Raw genomic sequence first — 6,506 nt, 5'->3', positions numbered from 1 at the left:
ATGCACTCTTCCAGTTCCCAGGCTGTGCTGGACAGGTGGGGCAGGCAGGGATCCAGGGTGTCCAGAATGTGCAACAGTGGCCACCGGTGCTGGGAACCAGGGGAGGACGTGGCTGTGGGTGGCAAGAGACGCCGAGGAGAGGTGGTTTCAGCAAAGCGCACCTTCACAGTGGATTTTGCTGTGAAACACAGCACATACTCCGTGAAATGTGTCTTGGCACAGGGGTGTGCAGCTCATCGAGCTGCAGCGAACCCCGGGGAAGCAGCGGCATCTCATGGAGGGTCTGTGCCCAGGCATGGTGCTCCCCGCCTCCTGCCAGAGCATTAACCTTCCCGACCTCTGTGTTAGCCATTCTCTTACTCTGCTTTATCAGTTCAATACTGATGTGTGGTCCCTGGACAATATATCGCTCAACTTTGAGACAGCCAGTCACAAACGCCAACCCAGAGTGCAAAGAAAGGGCAGCGTGGCCCACAAGCAGCCGAGAAGGTCGGGGGGCGGTGGCTGCTGCAGAGCCTAGTCTGACTTCACTGGCGATGACTCGGTCACCTGGCATCCCAGGAAAGGGGCCAGGAGGCAGCCCCATCTGCCGGGTCATCAACTCTGGCAGAGAAACCGGCCAAGGGGACAGCGGGAGGCAGCGCATGTCCTGACAGCCTCCACCTCCTTCCCATCCAACCATCTCTCCATCCTTGTCTCCTGGTGATGGGACGTCAGGGCAGAGGCCACTCACACAGACACCCCTGAACCTCTAGAGCGGCGACCAGCAGCAGGGCATAGGAGGAGCTAAGGATTAACTGACACCCTGTGGAGTTGGCTAAGATCACTGGAGCACCACTAGGGCTGTGGTAAGGGGAATGCCATGTGCGATCAGCAGGGCTGGGAGCCACAGACGTCTAGGACAAAGATGCCAGTTCTGGTGGTCACCTTGGAGCCCCTTGATCAAGTCCTCCCATAACTACTTATTGACTGCGACCTACAAGCTGGGCACCCCACCCTCACTCAGTGACGCCTGTCACACACAACTGTCTTCTGAGACTGATGTTTGTGGGGCGTCAGTGAGGGGCTGGGGCTGGTGTCTGGTGAGGACCAGACAGTATGGGAGGTCATCTAGAGGGGAACTGACCCAGCGGGAGGAGAGCCTGGAGCAGGATGGGGGGACGGTGAAAGCCCAGAGCGTTGGGGGATGATCTTATCTAACAGGGCAGCCTAGGAGGTCACCAAGGCAGCTCCACTCACAGTCTCACCACCGCCCATTGGTTCTTGTCCTGTGTGTCCCTCTGGGTGGCGGTCAGCAGCTCAGTGCAGGGCCCCAGCTGGTGTGTCTGTTCCCACCTTGTGCCTTGCACAAATTTGGGTCACAGATGATGGGTTAGAGAGAAATTTGTGAAGGGACAGCCATGACATACTTCATCATGATGCAGCTTTACTTCAAACAGGACGTTAGTTTAGAATTAATCTTCGTTCTTTAGACAAAACAGGATATTCTAAGAGCAAGAAGGTCAACGGCAGGGAGCGGGCATTTTTCTCCGGGCATGGTCACTTTAGAGTGTATATTCTCCCAGCCGGGCGGCCACTTGTTTCACCAATTATCACTCCACAAACACCACAGGCGGAAGAGGTTCACGCTTAGTGAGTACCTTGCACATGCGTCATAGCTGATTCCTCCTAGATTAAAACAAAGTGTCATTGCCCTGTGGGTTCTCTGGCTGTGACTGAGCCTCAGGCTGCCCAGGCAGCTCAGCATTCACCTCTACTCAGGCTGTGCCACATCCCCACTGAGCAGGTTCTGCCAGGCCCAGGCCACGCCCCTGTCCTCACTAGGATGGTTCCTCTTGAGGACTGAAGCACAGCATGAGGACTGAATGTAGTAAAACCCCCGAGCAGAGACAGAGAACGCAAGTCACCCAGCTCGCCCATGGCCAAACACACAAACACAACCAAAGACAAGCTGGCAAACGGTCAGTGTCCCATGCACATGACTCATTGGCATCTGCTTTCTTGTGAGGCTGTGAGTCCAAGTTGTGTCATATTAAGATGGGTCTTTCCCGCGTGTCCCCTGAGACAACAGGATTTACCGAATGGTGATGATGGCGAACCTGCCAGTGAATAAATGTCACACAGCCACCCAATAAATGTGAAATACACTCAAAGCCAGCAGGTGAGGTTGGAGCCTCCTCGGAGTAACAGGAAGGAGCATGGGCAGAGCCCTGTGGGCAGTGGGATCTGAGGGCCTGCTTGAGGACGCCTAATTAGCAAATAAGGATTACACCTCTAATTCCTTCTTCAAATTCTGATTTTGGGCCCTGGAGGCGAAATAAATTGAGGCATTTGTAACAGTTGGAGTTTTGCCACTGTGGGAGTTAGTGTTTCCTGGGGTAGAAGGAGGAAAAAAAAAACAGATAAAAAGTTGCACCAGAAAGTGAAATTGGATTTTTTAAAAAGAATCAATGAAGTAACTGGGCAATTAAAATGGAAAATAAGTCTGATGTCATCTGAAAAATAAAAGGGTCGAGTCACCTGCCGAGCCACTTAATTAAGCACAAGGTAAGGAGGAGGTGGCGGGGGGGGGGGGGGGGGGGGGGGGGGGGGGGGGGGCGTTGGCGTGGTGGCTTGAGAGCTTCTCGGTTAATGTCAGTATTTCAGAACGAGCCAGACCTCAGGCCCAGGGCCGTCCTGCTAATCAGAGAGCTAAATCAGAGAGCTAAATCGGTTCTTTTGCCCTCGGGACATTTAAATACATTTGAAGTTGATGAGGAGCAAAAAGAAATGTATTAAAAATTATCCCAACTGCATCCAAACGGAAAAAAGTGAGCTTTCACTCGGGTCCCTGGAGCAGCGTGTGACTTGGCTGGGAGCGCTACAGGTGAGGGTGGGGAGCTCTCCAAGTGGGGGCAGGGCGGCCCACTTTCTCATGGGGTGGAAAGCGTGTGGTCCCCGGGGACTGCAGCGGTTTCACCTCTGGCCTGTGGCCACTACGAGGGGCAGCAGCCAGGTTTGGGTTTTACTAGCAGGGACATGGGACACCCAGGGCCCTGCCACTGCCCCTCTCCATGGGAACATCGCAATCCCTCCCAGGGGAGCCCATCTACCAGCAGGGTGCCCGTGGGGCTCTGAACCTGGAAGAGATCCCGAGGTCACCACCTGCTCCCAAACCACAACAGAAGTGGCCAGAGACCCAAGGTCTGTCCCTTGAGGCCCGCTCAGTGCTGAATCCCCACCCACCCCTCCACCGAGCTCAGAGGCCTGTTTCCTGCAGCTGTGGGATGAGGGCACTTTGCGCCCAGGTCTTTTGATGCCGCCTGGTTGGTTGATGTTCATTATTATCAGCATCATGTAACTTTGCTAACAGCACACACATTTGAAAACTTTAACCCTTAAATCTGACCCGGTTTGGGCTTGGTTATGGGCTGGGCTTGTTCTGAATTGCTGAGCACAGAGATGGAGCGTGGCTGGAGCCACGTGCAAAGACGATGGCACCGAACACGCACCCTTGAGATTCCATAGGAATTTGAGAATAGGTTATTTTCATTTCTGTAAAACAGGCTGTTGCAACTTCGTTAGGAATTGCATTGAATCTGTAGATTGCTTGGGGGAGAACTGACATCTTAACAATATTAAGTCTTCCCACCGATGAATACAAGGTGTCTTTCATTTGCGTCCTGAGTTCTTACAGCAATCTCTACACCTCCCTTGGATCTACTCGTGTCTCTTGACTTACATGGCCTCTCAGGGTAACAAGGGCCACGTGTTCCCATACCCACTGCGCAGATTGCTGTTAAAGCCCATAGGAGATGCTGTCTCTTTCTGTTTTTGCCAGTGCCCTTAATTTCGGTATTTTTCGTTTGGCGAGTAAACCCCAGTGTGTGTGAGCACCGGTCTTCACGATTTCCTCGATATTATGTAAATGTCCTCTCAGCTACCTGTCGCAGATGAAAACTTCTCAGTCCTCTCGGTGTCTCCTCACGTTGAGTTTTATCGATTGCCCTGCTAGTTCTTTTGTGTTTCTGATCCAATAAGCAAATTTCAACCCAACTGGGTTGGGAGCTGCTCAGCCTGTTGTAACATGTATGGCGGGGGGTGGGGGTGGGGGAAATCCCTATGTCCAGTGCACTGAAAGAGAGCCAGAAACCCTCACTCCATGAGCCCCATTCAGTGACACAATGTTGACCCCATCCCCAGGGCTCTGGCAAGAGGTACTGCAAACCTGTGGCCTTGATCTCTGGGGTTACAGTGTAAAGGGGCCACGGGGTGAGTAAGGAACCCAAGGAAGGGGAGAAGATTTCCAGCAGGAGGGTCTTGGGGAGACCCCATGGAAGAGGAGCCATCTGAACCAGGGTATCGGGGAGGGGTGTGCTTAGACTCACTGTTACTTAAATGTCATCAGAAAGCAGGGTGAAGTTTTCACGAAGGGGCTTCAGGAGGGGTCTGAAACTTAAAAATGAACGCTACCTTTTAGATGGATCAGGATATGTGCATTTTATTGGGGAAAAAATGCATGGCTTTCATCTGATTCTCAAAAAAGTAGGCCCTCCCTAAGGAGAGTGGCCGATCGGAGGATCAGGTCATACTTGCTGGAACACTCTGTGTGGACGTGGGGAATTGGTCTGTGTCCCGGGCCAGAGGCTGATGCCTCCAGGGCTCTTAACGTGGATTCAAGGAGCCATCAGCATCCTAAGATTGTGTGTTTGCTTTATGGTTTTATTTTTGTGCACTTTTTGGGGAGTGGTCAGTCACTTTCATTCGAGTCTCAGAGGTCAGGACCCGGGTGACTGAGTGCTGGCACAGCACACTGTTGGGCCTTGACCATGAGCAGCTGTTTCCCAAAGCTCGCGCTGATGAGTGCATGTTAAAATAATCGTTATTATTAGTCTACAAATAGAGGGTGAAGTTGGCACGTCCTTCTCTGTTTGCCTCTTAGTGGGCCTGCTCCTCGGCAGTATGAGAAATGTTTTACGAAAGCAGCACTTGTGACTTTTCTCGTCTCTTCATGGCATATATATACTACACACACACGAACACACAACAACAAAACCCTAAGCACTAGAAAGCCAGCTCCTGGAGAGGAGACCCCAGATGTAACTGTGGGAAGGGAGGCAGACAGGGCACTGAGGAGGGAGGCCCAGGGGGGTGGGGAGCAGAGCCAGGTCTGGGCTGCAGGACCAGATGGAGAACCCGGAATCGGAGAGAAAATAGAAGAAAGATAATCCAACCGAGGAACCTAGAATCAGATTCCAAAGCTCAGGGCAAAACCTCTCTCTGGTGGCCTCGCCTGAACCCTAGCCCTGAACTAGAGCCTCTCAGGGGCTGACTGAGCACCAGCATCCCCTGCCTGGGCTCGCCCAGTCCAGGCACTCCCCAGAGAGGCCCAGAACAGATGTCCTGAGTGGCTGCACCTAGCTCCTCAGCCCTCCTTCTCAGAAGGTGACCTTCAGAGGACCGGGTGCCACATCAGTCACATGGGCCCAGTGAACATGCTGACAATGTCTTCTGTGTGTGTTTTTGAAAGATAAGCTATGCCCAACGTTCTTCCCGCACCGCCCTCCAGCTGTGGTCATGGTGACAACATATGGATGGAGTTCCCTGGAGCCAGGATCCCCCAACCTCCCTGATGCTCCAGCCCTGTCCCTAAGGGCCTGGGGCGGGCTCCGTCACTTACCCCATGCAGTTTCCAGAGAAGGTTGGGAGGTCTTAGGACTGTTCATGTCCTGGCTGAGACCCCTTCGTGCGCTCGTGGTAGGAGAAACTCGTGTGCTTGTGGCAGGAGAAACCTTGGCAGGCAGAGCAGACCTGACCAGAGCAGGGCGCCTCTCAGCACCCGTGCAAAGGGGTGACTTCTGGGGGCAGAAGAGGGACCCCCCCTCCCCGGATGGCACAAGGTCCCACCTTGACCACAGCCTGCCCAAGGACCCAACAGTTTCCACTTTGACCAACTGGTTTGGAGAGGATGACATTTTACACCTGACCAGCGGCCCACCACTGAAATTGTAAATTGTGTTTTCCGTGGACAGGCTGCCCTTCTGTTTTCTCTGCTCTCCTGTGACAGCATCTGTCGGTGGCCGAGTCACAGCACAGGTGATGCGCAGCCCACCCCACCCATGCGTGAGCTCTTGGGCCATTTGCAGCTTGTGGTTCCCCTATGACTCAGGAGAACTGGTACATCACTGAACAGATGTCACGGAGGTGACACAGCTGTCGCAGGGTCTGTGCCTAGGGTGAGTTCTGAGTCTTTGAGAAAGAGAACTCACAGCCAAGTTGATCCTGAAGCAGCTGAGTCATGGCTGCTTCCAGGAAAATGTTCAGTAGTAGACATCGATGGCAAACTCCAAATTGGGGGCACGTGGGTGAAAACTCAGCTGTTTCAATGAAACATTATTCCCAGTAGAGCTAAATCATTGTTTTCTGATAAAACTTGTAACTTTCTATAAAACTTTAAAAATCAAAATGTGAAAAAATAATTTCTTACTCAGGCTAAAATAATAAACAGTGGCTCATATATTAAAAAT

This window comes from Pteropus vampyrus, unplaced genomic scaffold, assembly GCF_000151845.1.
Source record: "Pteropus vampyrus isolate Shadow unplaced genomic scaffold, Pvam_2.0 Scaffold323, whole genome shotgun sequence".
Taxonomy (NCBI): Eukaryota; Metazoa; Chordata; class Mammalia; order Chiroptera; family Pteropodidae; genus Pteropus; species Pteropus vampyrus.
This window is presented reverse-complemented; position numbering follows the sequence as displayed.